General features: G+C 44.1%; 1 protein-coding gene across 1 annotated transcript in view; it reads left to right on the plus strand.

Annotated features, from left to right (window-relative positions):
* Positions 1 to 23,042, plus strand: part of LOC128659996 (oocyte zinc finger protein XlCOF6-like) — a 40,868-nt gene that overhangs the window by 12,052 nt on the left and 5,774 nt on the right. Inside the window, exon 2 of the mRNA XM_053713589.1 lies at positions 18,093 to 18,148. The gene's annotated coding sequence lies outside the window, so the exon portion shown is untranslated. The remainder of the gene's footprint in view (positions 1 to 18,092; positions 18,149 to 23,042) is intronic.

Here is a 23,042-nt window from a genome sequence, read left to right on the forward strand (position 1 = left end):
AGCCAAACCTAAGGCTAGACAGTCTAATTTTCGTTCCTTTTGGAATTTCAAAGCAGGAGCAGCATCAACTTCCTCTGCTCCAAAACAAGAAGGATCTGTTGCTCGCTACAGACAAGGCTGGAGACCTAACCAGTCCTGGAACAAGGGCAAGCAGGCCAGGAAACCTGCTGCTGCCCCTAAAACAGCATGAATTGAGGGCCCCCGATCCGGGAACGGATCTAGTGGGGGGCAGACTTTCTCTCTTCGCCCAGGCTTGGGCAAGAGATGTCCAGGATCCCTGGGCGCTAGAGATAATATCTCAGGGATACCTTCTGGACTTCAAATACTCTCCCCCAAGAGAGAGATTTCATCTGTCAAGGTTGTCAACAAACCTAATAAAGAAAGAGGCGTTTCTACGCTGCGTACAAGAGCTTTTATTAATGGGAGTAATCCATCCAGTTCCACGGTCGGAACAGGGACAAGGGTTTTACTCAAATCTGTTTGTGGTTCCCAAAAAAGAGGGAACTTTCAGGCCAATCCTGGACTTAAAGATCCTAAACAAATTCCTAAGAGTCCCATCGTTCAAAATGGAGACTATTCGGACAATCTTACCCATGATCCAAAAGGGTCAGTACATGACCACAGTGGATTTAAAAGATGCTTACCTTCACATACCGATCCACAAAGATCATTACCGGTATCTAAGGTTTGCCTTTCTAGACAGGCATTACCAGTTTGTAGCTCTTCCATTCAGATTGGCTACGGCTCCAAGAATCTTCACAAAGGTTCTGGGTGCTCTTCTGGCGGTACTAAGACCGCGAGGAATTTCGGTAGCTCCGTACCTAGACGACATTCTGATACAAGCTTCAAGCTTTCAAACTGCCAAGTCTCATACAGAGTTAGTACTGGCATTTCTAAGGTCGCATGGATGGAAGGTGAACGAAAAGAAGAGTTCTCTCTTTCCACTCACAAGAGTTCCCTTCCTGGGGACTCTTATAGATTCTGTAGAAATGAAAATTTACCTGACAGAAGACAGGTTAACAAAACTTCAAAGTGCATGCCGTGTCCTTCATTCCATTCAACACCCGTCAGTGGCTCAATGCATGGAGGTAATCGGCTTAATGGTAGCGGCAATGGACATAGTACCCTTTGCACGCCTACACCTCAGACCGCTGCAATTGTGCATGCTAAGTCAGTGGAATGGGGATTACTCAGACTTGTCCCCTTCTCTGAATCTGGATCAAGAGACCAGAAATTCTCTTCTATGGTGGCTTTCTCGGCCACATCTGTCCAGGGGGATGCCATTCAGCAGGCCAGACTGGACAATTGTAACAACAGACGCCAGCCTACTAGGTTGGGGCGCCGTCTGGAATTCTCTGAAGGCTCAGGGACAATGGAATCAGGAGGAGAGTCTCCTACCAATAAACATTCTGGAATTGAGAGCAGTTCTCAATGCCCTTCTGGCTTGGCCCCAGTTGACAACTCGGGGGTTCATCAGGTTTCAGTCGGACAACATCACGACTGTAGCCTACATCAACCATCAGGGAGGGACAAGAAGCTCCCTAGCAATGATGGAAGTATCAAAGATAATTCGCTGGGCAGAGTCTCACTCTTGCCACCTGTCAGCAATCCACATCCCGGGAGTGGAGAACTGGGAGGCGGATTTTTTAAGTCATCAGACTTTTCATCCGGGGGAGTGGGAACTTCATCCGGAGGTCTTTGCCCAAATACTTCGACATTGGGGCAAACCAGAGATAGATCTCATGGCGTCTCGACAGAACGCCAAGCTTCCTCGTTACGGGTCCAGATCCAGGGATCCGGGAGCGGTCCTGATAGATGCCTTGACAGCACCTTGGACCTTCAGGATGGCTTATGTGTTTCCACCCTTCCCGATGCTTCCTCGATTGATTGCCAGAATCAAACAGGAGAGAGCATCAGTGATTCTAATAGCGCCTGCATGGCCACGCAGGACTTGGTATGCAGATCTGGTGGACATGTCATCCTGTCCACCTTGGTCTCTACCTCTGAAACAGGACCTTCTGATACAGGGTCCTTTCAAACATCAAAATCTAACTTCTCTGAAGCTGACTGCTTGGAAATTGAACGCTTGATTTTATCAAAACGTGGTTTTTCTGAGTCAGTTATTGATACCTTAATACAGGCTAGGAAGCCTGTTACCAGAAAGATTTACCATAAAATATGGCGTAAATACCTATATTGGTGCGAATCCAAAGGTTACTCTTGGAGTAAGGTTAGGATTCCTAGGATATTGTCTTTTCTACAAGAAGGTTTAGAAAAGGGTTTATCCGCTACTTCCTTAAAGGGACAGATCTCAGCTCTGTCCATTCTGTTGCACAAACGTCTGTCAGAAGTTCCAGACGTTCAGGCTTTTTGTCAGGCTTTGGCCAGGATTAAGCCTGTGTTTAAAACTGTTGCTCCGCCATGGAGTTTAAACCTTGTTCTTAACGTTTTACAGGGCGTTCCGTTTGAACCCCTTCATTCCATTGATATAAAGTTGTTATCTTGGAAAGTTCTATTTTTAATGGCTATTTCCTCGGCTCGAAGAGTCTCTGAGTTATCAGCCTTACATTGTGATTCTCCTTATTTGATTTTTCACTCGGATAAGGTAGTTCTGCGTACTAAACCTGGGTTCTTACCTAAGGTAGTCACTAACAGAAATATCAATCAAGAGATTGTTGTTCCATCCTTGTGTCCAAATCCTTCTTCAAGGAAGGAACGACTTCTGCACAATCTGGATGTAGTTCGTGCCCTAAAATTTTATTTACAGGCAACTAAAGATTTTCGACAAACGTCTTCCCTGTTTGTCGTTTACTCTGGTCAGAGGAGAGGTCAAAAAGCTTCTGCTACCTCTCTCTCTTTTTGGCTTCGTAGCATAATACGTTTAGCTTATGAGACTGCTGGACAGCAGCCTCCTGAAAGAATTACAGCTCATTCCACTAGAGCTGTGGCTTCCACTTGGGCCTTTAAGAATGAGGCCTCTGTTGAACAGATTTGCAAGGCTGCAACTTGGTCTTCGCTTCATACTTTTTCCAAATTTTACAAATTTGACACTTTTGCTTCTTCGGAGGCTATTTTTGGGAGAAAGGTTCTTCAGGCAGTGGTTCCTTCTGTATAAAGAGCCTGCCTGTCCCTCCCGTCATCCGTGTACTTTTGCTTTGGTATTGGTATCCCAGAAGTAATGATGACCCGTTGACTGATCACACTTAACAGGAGAAAACATAATTTATGCTTACCTGATAAATTCCTTTCTCCTGTAGTGTGATCAGTCCACGGCCCGCCCTGTTTTTTACGGCAGGTAAATATTTTTTAAATTATACTCCAGTCACCACTACACCCTTTGGCTTCTCCTTTCTCGTTGGTCCTTGGTCGAATGACTGGAGGTGACGTAGAGGGGAGGAGCTATATGGCAGCTCTGCTGGGTGAATCCTCTTGCACTTCCTGTTGGGGAGGAGCAATATCCCAGAAGTAATGATGACCCGTGGACTGATCACACTACAGGAGAAAGGAATTTATCAGGTAAGCATAAATTATGTTTCTTGTTATCATCTGTTTAATCTCCTGTGACAATGTGTCTACACTTGTTTTAATTGCCTCAAATTTAGGAAGAAATAATTCACTTATTCGTTTCAGTAATTCAGAGCTGTTTACACCTTCTACCACATTTTCTTGAGCTACCTCCTGACTATTGTCAATACTGCGCCTGATTAACCTTTTTTCTTGCTGCCTTCTACTCGCCATGTTCATTGTTCTGTTGTTTGAGGGGGGGAGAAGAAATTTATCCATAAAGGCCAGTTTATAGAGGACATTACATTACTTATTTAGCCCTAAAACTTATTTCTGGAAATACCCTAACCTTAAAGATTGCTTATACTTAAACTTATTTATATCTGGTTTTGATAGATTATGTTACACCCTGCTTCTAAACCATAGGATCAATGGATCTAGCCCAAGTTACCCAGTTTTGATACTAAAACATGTGATAGATTATTAGACCCCTAGCTAAGCAAAGCACAAGATAATTGTTAGATATTACACACAGATAAAAAGAAAACAAAACAACCAAAACACAAATTAGATACTCAAGTAAGTCCGTTTTTTGGCTTGTAGAGCTTGCTATTGATGCTTCTCTCCAGATTTTCCTCTGAGTTAGCACGGGGTCGAGGCCTGTGACACTTTTTCCTTAGAGATTAGCTTAGCATATGCAGTAAAGATCCTTGAGATCCGGCTCAGATATCCCAACTGAATAAAAAAGAGAAGAACACAAAGACCGCCACATGTGTGTATCTGTTGCTTCCCCCTTATCCCTCCATCACAATACACAGGGTACTCACAGATTGGTAAGGCACTCTGTCGTGCCGTTGGTTACAGGCTGGACCTTCAGCAGCAGCCCAGCTCGCTGTCTCCTTCCGTGGTTTTAAAGATCCGTTTGCGTCAGGCATGAGATACAAGGCCAAGTAATCGTAGAAAAAAAAGTAGAAAATACAAAATACATGTGTAAATCTGTTTATGTATTTCCGTTAGCTAAAGTAGGTCGAGCACAGAATACTCACAAAAGTTGCGGCACTCTGATGTGCCTAATAGCACAAGCTGGACCTTCAACAGCAGCCCAGCACGCTGTTCCCAGAGTCATCGCCGCTATCCCTCATACAAGACAGGAGCAAGAAAAGACAAACATGTGCCCCACATGTGTAAATCCGTACATAAGCGTCTATTTCTGTTGCAAAAAAAAGATATACACAGGGTACTCACAAGTGTAGCGGCACCAGTATGCCAAGTTGGGCAGGCTGAGCCTTTTACAGCAGCTCAGCGCGCTGATTAACTCCAGCTCCTTAGATATTACTTCTGAACTTGGAAATCCTAACAGCCATTATTGTTCAAATTTTACACGTGAGAGTCCAAGAAACTTTCTCTTCTTTTTTTCTACTTTCTTTTCCCTTTACTCTTTTTTTTTCTTTTTTCAAAAAAGCCTGTATGTTAAGGGCCCTAACAAAAATAACATATATCCCCCTTATCCACAGATCCTAATAACTCTATGGGGGTTCAAACACTGCTTAACTAGCGCAGTGAAGATGCTGCACGCTTCTAAAAGAAACCGCTTAGAACCAACTCCTAGTAGGGGCACTGAGGGAAAATAGCAACCTACAGGGTAATAAGATCAGTATGTCTTACTGCAATTTAAGCATATAAAGATCAGTGATAATAGTGCTTTTACTTTCCCCTGTATTGCCTTCCCCCCGCACCCCTTACCTAAGGAGCTGGACTGAAACGCCTGACCGTTGGACTGCTAGGTGAATCCCAGATCGACCGGACAGCTGTGGATTCTATCCGGCAATCCGCTCTCCCCCTGCAGGCCTGCTCGTATCGGGCTGTAACCTGTGCGAGGACGCCGATTCCGTGGCATCTCGCTCAGCCCGATTTGGCGCAATTCCAATGCGCCTACGTCACGCGAGCGTCAGTGCGTGTCGTCAGCCCCCTCCCGACTGAAAAAGATTCTGATACCTCTTTTCCATAGATCAGGTTGCCTGACCACACCCTCCTGGGCGGGCTAAAAAAAACCCCTGTCTTTATGACCTTCAATAGACTAAGTTCTTGCCTGAAATTATACAATCCATTATAATTTCTGCTAGGTAACTCCACTTCCATATATACCTATCAGGAATCTCCTAGTTTCATTGGGAGAATTAATTTGACACCAGATATGACAGATTTCCCTTCATTTAATGTCATAACAGTTTCACACACATATGTACATAATATACCAATGTCCTTTCAGTGACCTGGTCAGTTTTTTGTGACTGAGGTCCTGTTTTGCATCATGCATTCTACTGATAGCCTAAGCCATAAACTCTATGCTGTGTATTTCTGAAACTAAGAGCTTGAGTGGCTTTATGACTCAATGCATACACAATAACATTTGGTGGAGCTATTTATGAAGCTCCTGGCACTTCAAAGAAAACACAAGTCACAATTCTTCTTGAAAAACAAATAACTGTTTTGAATTCAAGCTACACAGAATTAACCCCTTCTTAGCTAAATCCTGAGGTTTTTGTGACACCTCCCCCAATAAGAGACGCAAAAGGGTGTGGCTTCGAGCCACTCCTGATGCGTATCAAAGGGAGCTTCCCCTTGCGGTGATAACGACATTGCCAGACAAATTGCAAATAGCAGTTTGGCCAGCAGGATGCCCTCCTTTTAAAAGTGACACACTAGTTGCTCTACCCAACTGATTGAATATATTGCAGGGCCCCTCCCATGCAGCCTGTAGCTGGTTCTGCCTCATGGGTGTTAGTATCAGAACATTTTGCCCCATCTCATATACTCCCTCTCGCAGTAAAATCCTGCAACTGTTTTTGTGGGAATATGGCATCTCTGGGTTTTGCAGGTACCTCCCCCAATAAGGCTTGCATCTTATCCCTGAATAACACATCATCCCCTGGTACAGAGGTGCCTGTGAAACCTAGGGTCTTGCTACCTATGATGTGCTCTCTGAACATATTGTGTGCTTTCAGTTGCTGTTTAACTACCATGGGCTCTTGCCCTCCCACTGGAGTAGAATTCCTGTACTCCTGCACTCTGTTATGGTTGGTAGGGGGTTGACCAACTCCCCCCCTCCTCTTCACTGTGGGTCCCAGCTGCTGAGCCTGCTGGGGACTCTGAGGCTGCACGCCTACCACTGTATTTGCTGACTGGCACTGTGGGGCTGGGTAAATACACTTCTCTGTACTCCCCCCCCCCTGTGCCTGCAGTCTGTGTCAGTCAATGTCCCCTAGTCTGTGCAGTCTATTTATAGGTCACAGCTGAGGTTACTGGGGTCACCCACAATCTTTCACACTCACTCTGGGGGTCCCTCAAAGGGTATCCTGTACCCTCCTCCCCCACACACTCTGAAATCTGTGGCTCTGCTGCTTCTGTCATATAGTGAGCTAGCTTGCCCCCTGCTCTCTCTCACAGTCAGTCTGCCACTTTGCGTCCTCACACAGAATCTGGGACCCTTCTGACACTGGTGCAGACAAGCACACATCTTCCTTCTGCCATTTATCCCAAATATTGTGTCTTTTCACAGGGAACGGAATTGTCCCTGGCACAGACTGGCACACATCATCCAGCGGCCCAGTCACCCAGTCATTCTTTCCCCTGTCAATCTCACCTCCTTCTATAGAATCCACTGATTCAATCACAGACAGACACTCCCCAATCATCTGCCTCCTATCACAAACAGTTTCTCCCTGTACAGTTAAACTTGGTTCAGGCACAGACAGACCCACACAGTCTATCTGCCTTTCTCCCCCATCAGTCTCACCCTGTACAGCTAACTGTAATTCTGCAGATACTGCTGGTTTAAGCACAGGAAGACAAACACCGTCTGTCTGTCGTTCTCCCCAGTCAGTCTCTCCTCTTACAGGTTCACCTCTCAGCACAGATACCCCCAGTTCAGGCACAGCACATCGCACACATGCACCCTGTCCTCCCTCCTGGTCATAATGTCTCTGAGCATTTTTACACACAGCCCTTTCCACATAAGGGTCTGCAACTAATGTCACTAGGCCACATGTAGCATTGTCAGGCACATAAAGAGATAACAATCTACCCAAATCAGTACCCAGTAAAACATCATTAGGAATATTTTCAGATACCCCCACATTTCTTAAACCTCTCCCAGATCCCCAAACAAGATATACACGTGCCATAGGCACTGCAAGTTTCATTCTCCAATCCCTTTAACTGCTAGAGTCTTTCCAGGGATAATGTTCTCAGAGTTCACTAGCTTTGGACGCACAATAGTCACTTCTGCACCTGTGTCTCTAAGCCCCAATGTTACCTTATCTCCAACAGTTACAGGTTGCAAGTTCTCATGGTTGTTTTCCTCTGGACAGGTAACAAACAAAACAGATGCTGGTACTTCTGAGGGATTACCCCCTCCAGCTGATTGCTCCAAGTTAATCCTCTCTGGGCAAGTGGAGCTGGTGTGGCCCACTTTGTTGCAAGCAAAACATCTGCAGGTATCCCCCTGCCCAGATGCAGCACTCGCCCCTCCTTTCCCAGAGGGAATAGACACAGGAAACAAACGCACAGCAGGTTTTGTGAAGGGGGGTCATGCAGCAGCTCCTTTCCAGGTGGATCCCCCCTTAGAAAAGGATTTCCTCCCATTCTCTGGTGACCTGTTGGCTGTGTAAAAATCAGCCAGCTCACCAGCTTCCAATGCTGTTATGGGCTTCCGATCCAAAACCCATTCTTGAACATCTGCTGGGCACAGCTGCATAAATTGCTCCTTCACAATCAAATCTTCCAGCTCCTCCATAGTGGCAAATTTTAATCCTCTGACCCACTGTTTAAAGGCTGTCATCAAGTTCCCAACAGCTGTAGTAAAGCTCTCTGACAAACCTTTCTGCAGAGAATGGAATTTCTTCCTGTACACCTTATGAGTAAGATTATACCTCCTCTGCAGTGCAGCTTTAATGGAATCATAGTCCTGATCAAACACTAGGGGTAGGTCAGCAAACGCCTCAAGTGCAGGACCTTTCATGCCAGGGGTAAGGTACTTGGCCCACTGCTCCCTTGGCAACTGGAACTTTCTACAAACTTTCTCAAAGCTACGCAGGAATACTTCCACATCTCCATCTTTCTCCAGGGTGGGAAAATTCTCTGCACGCACTTTGGGAGCAGGTGGGTCTCTAGGTTCACTAACAACAGGGGAGACCATTCCTCTCTCTAACCGTGCAAGCTGTAGCTGATACTCTCTCTCCGCCTGTCGTTCAGCAGCCTGTCTTTCAGCTGCCTGTCTCTCAGCTGCCAGAGACGCCTGTCTCTCAGCCACAGCAGCCTGTCATTCAGCAGCCTGTCTTTCATAAAACTTTGTAATCAGTTCCATGCGCAAACTTGCATCCACTGAGCCCATATGTTTAAGAACAGTTTGCAAATAACAATCCAATGGATCCCCAGATCCTGATGAATCGCTGCCCCCAGCTGCAGACATCTCTCCTGAGACCTCAACTGGTGTGATTTGGCTGTTATCATATTCCACAAGAGCTTGTATTAGTACCTCTTTGTTCTTTCCACGTGTTGGAATATCACGCTCCTGGCATAAGAGTGCCAACATTTCTTTACTCTGTTGCTCGTATGCCTCCATAGCAAAAATAAAATAGAAAAGAAAAACAGAGAATAGGGAAGGGGAATGTTTGCAATGTGTGACTATATAATGCACTGAGTTTTAGCCTTTGGAAATTGTAAGAAACAATTTCTTTTAGTACCAGGATTTTCACACTAGTAAATCCACAAGCACTAAAATCTAATAAAAAAAAAAGATCTACACCACTGCCCACCAATTTGTGATGAACCAAATCCTGAGGTTTTCGTGGCAGAATGGTTAATACAATGTGCTACTCTCTGTGCTAGTGAAGGTTTAATACACACTGTTCAGCTGTCTGTGCTAGTGAAGTGTTAATACACACTGTGCTACTCTCTGTGCGAGTGAAGGGGTTAATACACACTGTGCTGCTCTCTGTGCTAGAGAAGGGTTAATACCCACTGTGCTGCTCTCTGTGCTAGTGAAGAGTTAACTCTTCACTAGCACAGAGAGCAGCACAGTGTGTATTAACTCTTCACTAGTACAGAGAGCAGCACAGTGTGTATTAATACACACTGTGCTGCTCTCTGTGTTAGTGAAGGATTAATACAGACTGTTCTAATATCTGTGCTAGTGAAGGGGTTAATACACACTTTGCTGATCTCTGTGCTAGTGAAGGGTTAATACACACTGTGCTGCTCTCTGTGCCAGTGAAGGGTTAATACACACTGTTCAGCTGTCTGTGCTAGTGAAGGGTTAATACACACTGTGCAGCTCTCTGTGCTAGTGAAGGGTTAATACACACTGTGCTGCTCTCTGTGCCAGTGAAGGGTTAATACACACTGTGCTGCTCTCTGTGCTAGTGAATGGGTTAATACACACTGTGCTGCTCTCTGTGCTAGTGAAGGGTTAATACACACTGTGCTGCTCTCTGTGCTAGTGAAGGGTTAATACAAACTGCAGCTTTTCTCAGTGCTAGTGAAAGTGCTAATATATATTGTGTAGCTTTATGTATATAGTGTAGCTTTAATGTACTGGTAGAGGATATGACAGTGACAATCTGCTCAGTTACTAATTTTATTAATTTGCAGCATTTAAACAATGTTAGCATCCTATTTGTTTTTTAAATGTTTACATTTTTTTCTTTTTGTCTGATTGGCTGCTGCTTAACAGGTGACTTCTCTGCATGTATTCTGGGAGATGTAGTTCAGTATTGAACTGCTCTTTGTTCCCCTCCCATTTACTTCCTGTGCAGTTCCTGCTGGGTGAGTGAGTCAGGCTGTGTGTATTGTGTGATAAAACGTTTTAGTTGCTTTCTAGTCTGCTTAAAAAGTTTATAATTGTTATAAATGTTGTTCTTTTAGTGCATGTTATTTATCTGCTTGTGCCAGGCAATGGGATACTAAGCGCTTTTCAACTCTTTGTATTAGTGAAGGGTTAACTCACACTGTGCAGCTCTCTGTGCCAGTGAAGGGTTAATACACACTGTGCTGCTTTCTGTGCTAATAAGGGGTTAATACACACTGTAGCTCTCTGTGCTAGTGAAGGGATAATACACACTGTGCTGCTCTGTGCTAGTGAAGGGTTAATACACACTGTGTAGCTCTCTGTGCTAGTGAAGGGTTAATACACACTGTGCTGCTCTCTGTGCTAGTGAAGGGTTAATACACACTGTGCAGCTCTCTGTGCTAGTGAAGGGTTAATGCACATTGTGCTGCTCTCTGTGCTAGTGAATGCTTAATAAACACTGCAGTTCTCTGTGCTAGTGAAGGGTTAATACATACTGTGCTGCTCTCTGTGCTAGTGAAGGGGTTAATACACACTGTGCTGCTCTCTGTGCTAGTGAAGGGGTTAATACACACTGTGCTGCTCTCTGTGCTGATGAAGGGTTAATACACACTGTGCTGCTCTCTGTGCTGATGAAGGGTTAATACACACTGTGCTGCTCTCTGTGCTAGTGAAGGCTTAATAAACACTGCAGTTCTCTGTGCTAGTGAAGGGTTAATACACACTGTGCAGCTCTGTGCTAGTGAATGGTTAATGCACACTGTGCAGCTCTCTGTGCTAGTGAATGTTAATCCACACTGTGCTGATTTCTGTGCTAATAAAGGTTTAATACACACTGTGCAGCTCCCTGTGCTAGTGAAGGGTTAATACACACTGTGCTGCTCCCTGTGCTAGTAAAGGGTTAATACAGACTGTGCTGCTCTCTGTGCTAGTGAAGAGTTAATACACACTGTGCTGCTCTCTGTGCTAGTGAAGGGTTAATACACACTGTGCAGCTCTCTGTGCTAGTGAAGGGTTAATACACACTGTGCTGATTTCTGTGCTAATGAAGGGTTAATACACACTGTGCTGCTCCCTGTGCTAGTAAAGGGTTAATACACACTGTGCAGCTCTCTGTGTTAGTGAAGGGTTAATACAGGAGTGCTGCTCCTGTCCTCTGGAACTCTCTACCCCACTCCATAAGATTGTCTCCAACCTTGTATAACTTCAGACGCTCCTTGAAAACCCAACTATTCAGAGAGGCTCACCATGTGCTGCTCTCTTTGCTGATGAAGGGTTAATACACACTGTGCTGCTCTCTGTGCTGATGAAGGGTTAATACACACTGTGCTGCTCTCTGTGCTAGTGAAGCGGTTAATACACACTGCTGCTCTCTGTGCTAGTGAAGGGTTAATACACACTGTGCTGCTCTCTGTGCTAGTGAATGGGTTAATACACACTGTGCTGCTCTCTGTGCTAGTGAAGGGTTAATACACACTGTGCTGCTCTCTGTGCTAGTGAATGGGTTAATACACACTGTGCTGCTCTCTGTGCTAGTGAAGGGTTAATACACACTGTGCAGCTCTGTGCTAGTGAATGGTTAATGCACACTGTGCAGCTCTCTGTGCTAGTGAATGGTTAATCCACACTGTGCTGATTTCTGTGCTAATAAAGGGTTAATACACACTGTGCAGCTCCCTGTGCTAGTGACGGGTTAATCCACACTGTGCTGATTTCTGTGCTAATAAAGGGTTAATACACACTGTGCTGCTCTCTGTGCCAGTGAAGGATTAATACACACTGTGCTGCTCTGTGTTAGTGAAGGGTTAATACACACTGTGCTGCTCTCTGTGCCAGTGAAGGTTAATACACACAGTGCTGCTCTCTGTGCCAGTGAAGGGTTAATACACACAGTGCTGCTCTCTGTGCCAGTGAAGGGTTAATACACACTGTGCTGCTCTCTGTGCCAGTGAAGGTTTAATACACACTGTGCTGCTCTCTGTGCCAGGTGAAGGATTAATACACACTGTGCTGCTCTGTGTTTGTGAAGGGTTAATACACCACTGTGCTGCTCTTTGTGCCAGTGAAGGGGTTAATACAAACTGTGCTGCTCTCTGTGCTAGTGAAGGGTTAATACACACTGTGCAGCTCTCTGTGCTAGTGAAGGGTTAATACACACCTGTGCTAAATTTCTGTGCTAATGAAGGGTTAATACACACTGTGCTGCTCCCTGTGCTAGTAAAGGGTTAATACACACTGTGCAGCTCTCTGTGTTAGTGAAGGGTTAATACAGGAGTGCTGCTCCTGTCCTCTGGAACTCTCTAAACCCCACTCCATAAGACTGTCTCCAACCTTGTATAGCTTCAGACGCTCCTTGAAAACCCAACTAGTTCAGAGAGGCTCACCATGTGCTGCTCTCTTTGCTGATGAAGGGTTAATACACACTGTGCTGCTCTCTGTGCTGATGAAGGGTTAATACAACACTGTGCTGCTCTCCTGTGCTAGTGAAGCGGTTAATACACACTGCTGCTCTCTGTGCTAGTTAATGCACACTGTGCAGCTCTTCTGTGCTAGTGAATGGTTAATCCACACTGTGCTGATTTCTGTGCTAATAAAGGGTTAATACACACTGTGCAAGCTCCCTGTGCTAGTGACGGGTTAATCCACACTGTGCTGATTTCTGTGCTAATAAAGGGTTAATACACACTGTGCTGCTCTCTGTGCCAGTGAAGGATTAATACACACTGTGCTGCTCTGTGTTAGTGAAGGGTTAATACACACTGTGCTGCTCTTTGTGCCAGTGAAGGGGTTAATACAAACTGTGCTGCTCTCTGTGCTAGTGAAGGGTTAATACACACTGTGCTGCTCTCTGTGCCAGTGAAGGGTTAATACACACTGTACTGCTCTGTGTTAGTGAAGGGTTAATACACACTGTGCTGCTCTCTGTGCCAGTGAAGGGTTAATACACGCTGTACTGCTCTCTGTGATAGTGAAGGGTTAATACACACTGCACAGCTCTCTGTGCCAGTAAAGGTTTAATACACACTGTGCTGCTCTCTGTGCCAGTGTAGGGTTAATACACACTGTGCAGCTCTCTGTGCCAGTGAAGGGTTAATACACACTGTGCTGCTCTCTGTGCTAGTGAAAGGTTAATACACACTGCACAGCTCTCTGTACTAGTAAAGGGTTAATACACACTGTGCTGCTCTCTGTGCCAGTGAAGGGTTAATACACACTGTGCTGCTCTCTGTGCTAGTGAAGGGTTAATACACACTGTGCTGCTCTCTGTGCCAGTAAAGGGTTAATACACACAGAAGCACAACTGTAGCACAAGTTATGTTTATGAGTTAGTCATTTACAGCAGCTACACACAGGGCAGGGGAATAAGATAAAACGTTATATAAATCAGTATTAGACACTGAGTATCATGTAATGTGTATAATGTGCAGCTCACGAGTCATCACACAGGTGTAGTTTATTCATTTGTAATCAGACAACAGCTAAAGTGTTATATTATAAATAAATATATGTGTAGATATGAATGTATGGGAATGATTAGCTGCATTATGGTCAGATTTGCCCGGAGTAGCACAGGGCAGTGATGGGTCCTAACTCACAGGGGCTGCGTATACATTTTGTCAAACACACAAATAATAATATTTACAACAAATGTCCAGCTGCACAGGGCAAGTTTTACGACTCTTTTTTTCCCGACCTATCAGTCCTGCTTTATCTAGGGGAGCACGGGAATTAGCGCAGAGGGGCGCACGGGAATTGGCGCAGAGGGGCGCACGGGAATTGGCGCAGAGGGGCGCACGGGAATTGGTGCAGAGGGGCGCACGGGAATTAGCGCATAGGGGCGCACGGGAATTGGCGCAGAGGGGCGCACGGGAATTGGCGCAGAGGGGCGCACGGGAATTGGCGCAGAGGGGCGCACGGGAATTGGCGCAGAGGGGCGCACGGGAATTAGCACAGAGGGGCGCACGGGAATTAGTGCAGGGGGCGCACAGTAAGTAGCACAGAGGGCAGCCCTGACTTAAAAGGATAATAGGTTAATAACTATTTACTAACTAATCTACCTAGTTAAAATAAATACAAACTTACCTGTGAAATAAAAATAAAACATAAGCTAGATACAATATAACTATTAGTTATATTGTTGCTAGCTTAGGTTTTATTTTACAAGTAAGTATTTATTTAGTTTTAAATAGGAATAATTTAGGTATTAACTCTAATTTTTATTTGGAATTATTTTAATTATGTTAAAGTTAGTGGGTGTTAGGGTTAGGTTTAGGGGTTAATAACTTTAGTATAGTGGCACCGACATTGGAGGCAGCAGATTAGGGGTTAATAAGTGTAGTTAGGTGGCGGCAATTTTGGGGGCAGCAGATTAGGGGTTAATAATATCTAACTAGTGTTTGCGATGCTGGAGTACGGCGGTTTAGGGTTTAATATGTTTATTATAGTGGTAGCGATGTCGGGAGCGGCAGATTAGGGGTTAATCATTTTTTTTAGTGTTTGCAATGTGAGAGGACCTCGGTTTAGGGGTTAATAGGTAGTTTATGGGTGTTAGTGTACTTTGTAATACTTTAGATATGAGTTTTATGTTACAGCTTTGTAACATAAAACTCATAACTACTGACTTTAGATGGCGGTACAGATCTTGTAGTTATAAGCTGTACCGCTTACTTTTTGGCCAGACAGGCAAACTCGTAATACCGGCGCTATGGGAGGCGCTATAAGAGTCCCATTGAAAAAGGACTTTTTGAAAGGTGCGGTAGTTACTTTGCGTGACGGCCAAACAGGTGTGCGGTACAGCTATACCTACAAGACTTGTAATAGCAGCGGTAGTGAAAAAGAGCCATAACACTGCTTTTTCACTCATAACGCAAAACTCGTAATCTAGCTGATTGAAAGGGTCACATTATTGCTATTGAAATACTTAGCATTGTATCTAATAACAGGTTAATATTATACATCTGTTTGCAACTAAGTTCTGTTAAAATAACAATTTCCATCAATAAAAACATAATATAATGCTGTATGCTAAGATATTTTAGGACACAACAGAAAAATCTCTCACATTTAAATAAACCATTTGTTTCCTCCTCACTTATCCATATGATAATCACACCCTGAGGGGGAGGCAGGGACTCTGTATTCATGTGACACCAGAGGGGACAATCTATATGAGAACAAAAGCACAGGTGTGACCCTCTCATTGTCTCCCAACTGACAAGTTGTACTCATGTGAGTCACACAGAGAAAGGTGACACTCCCACATTAGTATAAATATCTGTGTAACACTGAGTGATATCACAGGAGGAACCAGAGAGACTGCATACTTACAGAGCTTTTGCTAAACGGTAATATGCAAAACCTGACATAAATCTTTATTCTTTTATCACACTGTTGTGTTTTATATAATGACTAGTACTAAAGCCCGTGTACACGGGCCATATTTTGCAGTACAACGGTTCCACCCCTTGCACTCTCCCCCCTCTCTTTTGCTTTCTCTCCCCCCTCTCCTTTGCTCTCTCTCCCCCCTCTCCTTTGCTCTCTCTCTCCCCTCTTTTGCTCTCTCTCTCCCCTCTTTGGCTCTCTCCCTCCTTTCTTTTGCTCTCTCTCCCCCCTCTTTTGTTCTCTCCCCCCTCTTTGGCTCTCTCCCCCCCTCTTTGGCTCTCCTCCCCCCCCCCCCTCTTTGGCTCTCTCCCCCCCCCTCTTTGGCTCTCTCCCCTCTTTTGCTCTCTCTCCTCTTTGGCTTTCTCTCTCCCCCCCTCTTTGGCTCTCCCCCCCCCTTTGGCTCTCCCCCCCCTCTTTGGCTCTCCCCCCCCCCCTCTTTGGCTCCCCCCCCCCTCTTTGGCTCTCTCTCCCCCCTCTTTGGCTCTCTCTCCTTTTTGGCTCTTTTTCCTCTTTGGCTCTCTCTCTCCCCCCCTTCTCTTTGGCTCTCCCCCCCCTTCTCTTTGGCTCTCCCCCCCTTCTCTTTGGCTCTCCCCCCCCCTTCTCTTTGGCTCTCCCCCCCCCTTCTCTTTGGCTCTCCCCCCCCTTCTCTTTGGCTCTCCCCCCCTTCTCTTTGGCTCTCTCCCCCCTTCTCTTTGGCTCTCTCCCCCCCTTCTCTTTGGCTCTCTCCCCCCCTTCTCTTTGGCTCTCCCCCCCCCTTCTCTTTGGCTCTCCCCCCTTCTCTTTGGCTCCCCCCCCTTCTCTTTGGCTCCCCCCCCTTCTCTTTGGCTCCCCCCCCTTCTCTTTGGCTCCCCCCCCCTTCTCTTTGGCTCCCCCCCTCCTTCTCTTTGGCTCCCCCCCTTTTCTTTGGCTCCCCCCCTTTTCTTTGGCTCCCCCCCTTTTCTTTGGCTCCCCCCTTTTCTTTGCCTCCCCCCTTCTCTTTGGCTCCCCCCCCTTCTCTTTGGCTCCCCCCCCCCTTCTCTTTGGCTCCCCCCCTTCTCTTTGGCTCCCCCCCTTCTCTTTGGCTCCCCCCCTTCTCTTTGGCTCCCCCCACTTCTCTTTGGCTCCCCCCCCTTCTCTTTGGCTCCCCTCCTTGGCTCTCTCCCCCCCTTTGGCTCTCTCCCCCCCTCTTTGGCCCTTCTCCCCCCCCTCTCCTGCTCCCTCTCTCTGTCTTCATATCGCGGGACCCCGCCCGGCCACGCCCCATCGCGGCGACACCCGCCAGGCCACGCCCCTCGTGACGCCCGGCCATGCCCCTCGTGACGCCCGGCCACGCCCCCATCGCAACGCTCCCGTCGGCCACAAACAGCTGTGAGGTCTGGGGAGCGCGTGGCCGCTTCTTACGCAGCAGACCTCACAGCTGTTGAGTAGCTTACCTCGCGCTCCCCCAGACCTCACAGCTGTTTGTGTACCTCGCGCTCCCTATCTCAAGGCCAAGTGTTTGTCTCTACTGCGCATGACGGCTTCAGACAAACACTTGGCCTTTTATAATATAGGATGAGAAAATAGTGTTCTGTATTTTGTTATGATAAAGATAAACTATTTCATTTAATATAAGAAACTGAGTTTATATTAAAAAACTTAACTGTACTTATTTAATTTGTTTTCTATATTTTTCATGCTGTGTAAATTTAATTTATTGTTTAGTTTTTCCATTAAAAAGCTCAATTGAATACATAATAATTTGTAGCACTTTGTAAAATGAATGTTTGTAACAGAACCAAACAATATTTTGAAGCTTGAGGAAGTCTGTCCATTAATACATTTGTGGGGTTTGTTCCTGTTACCCAATGAGCAATAGATTTTTAAGTATCAGCCAATTAGAATCCTGTATTTCCCTATAGGTTTATAATTAACTGTAGAGCCCAGATAAACCATTTTCATTTAATATTAGTGTGAAGCTGCTATTTGCTCCAGTAATAAATATCACTCAGCTTATGGCCCTGTTGTATCAGTCTCATCACATTTACTGATCTAATCATAAATATCTTGTGATCTGCATATTATTTTATTTCTAATGAGGTTATTTTATAATACATTTCTTATTTCTATTAGCTGCACCTGTTTATCATCAGAACGTTTATCCCACTGATCTGTGACTGATTCTTGTTGTTAGTAAAGACCTTAGTGAGTGTATTCTGCACCTGCAGCTGCTGCTGTTTGTGTCACATGATCACAGACTTAAAGGGACAGTGTCCTGTACATTTGTTGTTCTCTTAAAATAACAAGATACCCCAAATGTTTTTCATTATTTAAATAGAACATATCATTTTAAACAACTTTCCATTTTACTTCAATTATGATATTTTGCTTCATTCTTTAGATGTCCTTTATTGAAGCAACAGGAATGCACTACTGGGAGCTAGCTGAGCACATAAGGTGAGACAATGGCAAGAGGCTTGTATGTGCAACCACTAATCAGCACCTTTGCCACAAAGGGAATAAAGGAGATTTGGTAATAGAAGGAAATTGTAGAGTTGTTTAAATTCGAATCATAAAAGTTTAATTTTAACTTTGCTGTCCCTTTAATGCAGGGGGGCCCAATAGGTAGATCAGGATTTACCAATAGATCCTGAAGGCACTGCTGGTAGATCACGGCCGATGTGATGATAATAATGTGGTCAAGTTACACGATCTCAACACTGGGGCGTGAGTAGAGTATGGTTGCTAGGGATACCGCTTTATCTACCGCAGTGTGTGAGGGGCAGGTCATTAAACAGTCTGATGGTCGGACATTAAAAGTGCTACAGGATTGGATCTTAAGTGACATCAATTTCAACCAATCAATGTAGATGATTTTTGAACAACAACACAATTGGACTATCAAAAGCATGGTTGATTGAGTACTCACCCAATGGATATGGCAATATAGTATCGTTAGGAGGGTAAGCGGAGGCTGCTGTGCTCTGCTAAAGGAACAAATTTGATTGACTTCTGGCAAATGAACGTGTTGACCCAGTAAGAAATGTTCTGCATGGCGCGCTATTGAGATTTATTTGTGTGAGCCTCACTGGGTCATATCAGGCCAAGCCCACGGCACAAAGTAAAGGGGGTCCGTGGCAGTCATTTGAATGCAGTGTTTGTAATAAGGCACAAGGGGTTGCTCCTGTTAACCCAAATTAAAGTCAGTGCTACTTTTGTCCTCAGGATTAATCTGTTGTATCTTTATGCTTTTGCACATCCATGTGTTGCTAAATCATGCAACCTTAAAGGGATATGAAACACATTTTATTTTTTTCTTGATTCAGATCTAGAACAAGCAATTTCACACAACTTTCTAATTTAATCCTATTATCAGTTTTTCTTCATTATCTTTATTTGCGCTGCTCATTTAATAAGTAGACCCCAGCACAAAAAAGTGTGAGCACCCCTGCTTTAATGTGTTTCTAATGACTTGTTTTACCGGTGTATAAAATAGTATAAAGTGTATGGGAAATTTCACCTTTAGCTTTAGTTTTTATGTGAAATAACTGTTTGCTGTTTGTAATTTATTTTCATTATTAAATTGTACACAGCCTTTTAAATGATCTGAGGCAGCGGCTCCTACTTAGCATATGCAGGATTCACATTATATAAAAATATGAGTCTGTTATTGGCTGATAGCTGTCACATGGTACAGGTGCAGAACTACATTTATCAGCAAACAATCTACTTCTCTTTTTAAATTCATAGTAAGTTTTATTGCATTGTATTTTTACTATGCATCTGTAGTTTTGTAATTCTATATGTTATGGTCCTTTTCAATGGACTGAACTTGTCAAAAAACATATCTCATTATGTTATTACTCTATGTAACCACAAACACTTCCTTTTCTTTTCTATATCTCAGATAGCAATTGAAATTAACATTTTAGTGCCTATCTCTCTCATACCCAATTGCAGTGTGATTTAAGACAACACAGTATTGACCAAGAGAAGCTTAAGGGACACTGAACCCAAATTTTTTCTTTCGCAATTCAGATAGAGAATGTAATTTTAAGCAACTTTCTAATTTACTCCTATTATAATTTTTTCTTCGTTCTCTTGCTATCTTTATTTGAAAAAGAATGCATCTAAGCTTTTTTTTTGTTCAGTTCTTTGGACAGCACTTTTTTATTGGTGGATGAATTTATCCACCAATCAGCAAGAACAACTTAGGTTGTTCACAGGGGCGGACTGGGCCGGGGGGCGGGGGGGCAATTGCCCCCCGGGCCTCTCTGATGCAGTGTAAAATGGGCCGCCAGGCCGCCTCTGCAGAGCAGGGGACAGTAACTTACAGTAGTACAGTCAGACTCAGTAACAGTACTTGCTTAGTTGCATCAATGCATACAGTGTACAGCGGCCGTGAGACTAAGTATTATTAAGTCTTACGGTCGCTGTATGTAGTAAATTAAAATAAATAAGTGGGCTGGTTGCTGCGTGCAGCCTTTCTGAATAATCCAATTCCTAAATCCAATGTAAGGAAATAGATCCGGCCGGCCTGTGGTCAGGGGGGTGGGACTTGGGAAACTGAATCATGGGGAGGGACTTGGGAAACTGAATCATGATCAGTGCCACTGTCGGGGCGGGCCTCACGTGACGTGTAGCTGCAATGAACAATCTCCCACTCTGCGCTGACACTCACTTCCGTCTGACTCTTCCTCCCACCCAGAGTCAGTCCTCCCAGGCGCAGCATCTAATTTCAGCTGCATACAGCCACGCGGGATTCGGGAAAAGATTGTCGTGAGGGAGAGCTCAGTGCTGAGAAAGAGGGAAGCAGCGCCAGCGAGTTGAGATCCTGGTGGAGAGGTGTGCCGGTGTGGTCAGGTCACAGGTTGACGGTGTCGTCTGGTGAGCAATTTAGCAAACATCCCCTTCTCACCACTTACCAGTGATGATGATCATGTTATGTTTTATTCATTCACTGCTCTAAACTTTCTAATTCAATCTAAACAATATTATGGAGGTGTCAACTGAAATTACTTTCAGTCAGGGAAAGCTCAGCTGTGTAACTTGTTGTCGAGTTAATGGGGATTATATATTAATTTACCCATCTTGGTTGTTAAATCTGAAGACTGCAATACAGGCAATTTATTATTTCTGATACAGTCAAGAATTGTATAACTTAAGTTTTAAAATTAATAACAAGCAATTTGGCAAATTTGAATTTGAGATTAGTATATAACAATACTCTACAAGTAAGTAGAGTTTGAAATAATGAATAAGCATTAGGTATTAACAGAAAATGGTTTTGTTTTGGGAATTGGGATGATCATGGATTCTTTAATGTGTGAACATTTTGTTGATTTATAATATATTGATTCAATGATATTTATATTATTTTCTTTGTGTGGCCTCTTGTCTTGATAAATAAGGTTTATCTTGTGACATTACTTGTGTATATATCTTGAATTTTGCATAAAGCTGTGAAGGTACAATCCATATTGGATTAATTTGGAGATCTAGATTTTCAGTAGGTGGTTCAATTGTTGGCATGTACTAAGATTCTCTTATAAGTTATCCTAGTGTTATACTTGCCATTAATTGTGTCAATATTAAATTATTTAACAATTATTAAAGGTAGATTAGTGCATGTGTTTGATAAAAAAGTTGTGTTCTGTCCCCAATAGACTTGCAACAATTTATGAGTTAAATGCCACCTCCCCCTTTTTAATTAGTTTGTGGGGAGTCTGTAGAGAATATTAAACTTTTATATGTGTGCATGTATAAGTGTGTGTGTCTATGTGTGTGTGTGTGTGTGTATATATATATATATATATATATATATATATATATATATATACAGTGGCGTCACTAGGGGGGGGCGGGGGGGGGCGGGCCGCACCCGGGTGACACCCTCCAGGGGGTGACACCAAAAAAAAAAAAAAAAAAAAATTTTTTTTTTTTTTTTTTTTTTTTTTTAATTTTTATTGAAATTCAAAAAAATACAATGTTGAGATGCATAGATTTTTTTTATTAGAGGGGCTGGCATTTGTGAACATTGGTGGGACTGGGGAAGATGTAGACACACAATTTTGCCCCTTGAGCCAGTGCTGCAATTTCAAAAAATAGTTTTCCCGGCTGCTTTTGCTTGTTTGTACTTTGCTTCTCCCCTGCCCAATTTCGCTATGAATGTTGTGGGCATGCTGTGGGGCTTGCAAAGTTGCGCTGCTAGCCTAAACCTGCCTGCCTATCTGTGCTCACTGCTCAGTGACATGTGGAGCAGTGGAGTCACTCACTGCTGTGCTGTCTCTCTAAACGGGAACTGGGAAATCGTGAGGGGATGCCTGGCACCTGACCGCATGACTGTTTGACACTGTCTTTAAAATGAAGGAGCCACGTATGATGCCCACCAGACCATTACGGTTACAGTACACTAAGTGCACACTGAACAGGTAGGAGGGCGGGCGGGGGTCTGGGGGTTGGCAGAGTGCAGAGGTGATTGGCCATAAGAAGCGGTAGGCACGCGGCCCGGGGCTGTGCACTGACAGGCTTGGAACAGAGTCAGAGAGCAGAATTTTCATAGTTTGCACCTAAAACTTTTCTTTAGTGATTTATTTTTAGAGTGCTCGCCTCTGTTTATCTTTCATTTGATGCTCTGCTGAGCCAGGGAGCAGCTCTAGGCATGCGCTTTATAATTAATGCAGTGCAGTTTACATATTTTTAAGTGTGTGTCTGAGTTTTTGTGTGTGTGTGTGTGTCTCAGTGTTTTTGTGTGTGTGTTTTTGTGTGTGTGTCTGAGTGTGCTTCCGAGTGTTTGTGTGTGCATCTGTGTATGTTTTAAGTGTGTCTGAGTTTTTCTATGTGTGTTTGCCTGTGTTTTTGTGTGTGTCTGCTTTCTGGGGGGGGGGGTGACACCATAACTTACCGCACCGGGTGACACCAACCCTAGTGACGCCACTGTATATATATATATATATATATATATATATATATATATATATATATATATATATATATATATATATATATATATATACAGTACTGTATGTGTGTATATTTGGGTGTATATATATATATATTATTTATTTTAAACATGTGGTTTGTTTCATTTTCTTTACCATGTTTGTTTTAAATTACATGGGGACGGGAAGTAGGTGGGTGGGTGCGGGAAGGAGGCGGGCAGAGGGTTGAGTTGCAGCAGCACCATGGGCCTCTGGGTTGTACTTGCCCCCTGGGCCAAAAGTTGCCAGTCAGCCCCTGGTTGTTCACTAAAAATGGACCAGTATCTAAACTTACATTCTTGCATTTCAAATAAAGATACCAAGAGAATGAAGAACATTTGATAATAGGAGTAAATTAGAAAGTTGCTTAA

The sequence above is a fragment of the Bombina bombina genome, chromosome 5, assembly GCF_027579735.1.
Source record: "Bombina bombina isolate aBomBom1 chromosome 5, aBomBom1.pri, whole genome shotgun sequence".
NCBI classification, from domain to species: Eukaryota; Metazoa; Chordata; class Amphibia; order Anura; family Bombinatoridae; genus Bombina; species Bombina bombina.